This window comes from Poecilia formosa, unplaced genomic scaffold (genome assembly GCF_000485575.1).
Source record: "Poecilia formosa unplaced genomic scaffold, Poecilia_formosa-5.1.2 Scaffold472, whole genome shotgun sequence".
Classification (NCBI taxonomy): domain Eukaryota; kingdom Metazoa; phylum Chordata; class Actinopteri; order Cyprinodontiformes; family Poeciliidae; genus Poecilia; species Poecilia formosa.
Genome location: NW_006800411.1, coordinates 57,851 through 58,750, shown reverse-complemented (window position 1 = coordinate 58,750; position 900 = coordinate 57,851). Strand labels below are relative to the sequence as shown.

Below are 900 nucleotides of genomic sequence, written 5' to 3'. Positions count from 1 at the left end.
CTACTTCAGATTATTTTATCTGGTCTTTACTGGTTTTTTACTTTTTATTTGTCAATAAAACAACAAATAAAATTAATTATGAAGTCTCTGCAAACAAAACCGTCCTTCAAAAAAAAGGAAAGTTGAGACTAAAACACCAGACTAGAAACTTTACACATTATGCAAATAGAACTTATTGAGTTTATTTTAGTTTATAATGTGACTATTTGATTGATTTATTCAGACAGGCTTAGCTTTACCTTGTCTTTATATTTTAATTATTATTTTGACTCTCCGTGACCCTCAGCATAAGTGGATGCAGACAATAGATGGATGAATACTTTGAATGCTTTTATTTTGAAGGTGATCCCGATGAAGACTCTGATGATGTGGCTGCAGGTCAGATTCACTTTTATTTAATTGAAAACATTTGATATTTAAGTTGATATTCTGATTGTTGTCACATCCGCAAACTTTAGATTTTCTGAAATGTTATTTTTTCTCCATCAGATCTGTTTGAAGAGCTCGAAGGCAACACGTCAGAGGAAAACTCAGAAAGTAAGATTAAAATTTAAATTAATTCTTTCATACAGATTTATGTCGTATTTTTACTTATTTTAAATCTTTTTTTCTTACAGCTACTTCTAAACCCAAAAGTGGCGAAATATCAGAGGATGAAATTCAAAGTAAAGTTTGTAGTTACTTAATTCGTACTTCTTGTTTATTTTAAAAAATTTTGTTCTTTTGCATCTAAAATCTTGTTTTCCTTCTTTCAGATGTTTCTGAAGACAAAGACATCAAGTCTGATGAAAAAACTGAAGGCAAGATTTTTTAAATTTAGATTAATTTCTTTAGATTTTGGGTAGTAACTAGTTACATTTACTCAGTTATTTACCTCTGTAACTTTTCTGAAAAACAACT

At 29.0% G+C, this 900-nt stretch overlaps 2 protein-coding genes across 2 annotated transcripts in view; both read left to right on the top strand.

Moving 5' to 3' along the window:
* Positions 1-900, top strand: part of LOC103156244 (protein starmaker-like) — a 9,316-nt gene that overhangs the window by 6,300 nt on the left and 2,116 nt on the right. The gene's annotated exons all lie outside the window — the stretch shown is intronic.
* The window catches only part of LOC103156246 (clumping factor A-like), a 12,454-nt gene continuing 11,895 nt past the window's right edge, over positions 342-900 (top strand). Inside the window, exons 1-4 of the mRNA XM_016664198.1 lie at positions 342-378; positions 490-537; positions 618-665; positions 756-800. The gene's annotated coding sequence lies outside the window, so the exon portion shown is untranslated. The remainder of the gene's footprint in view (positions 379-489; positions 538-617; positions 666-755; positions 801-900) is intronic.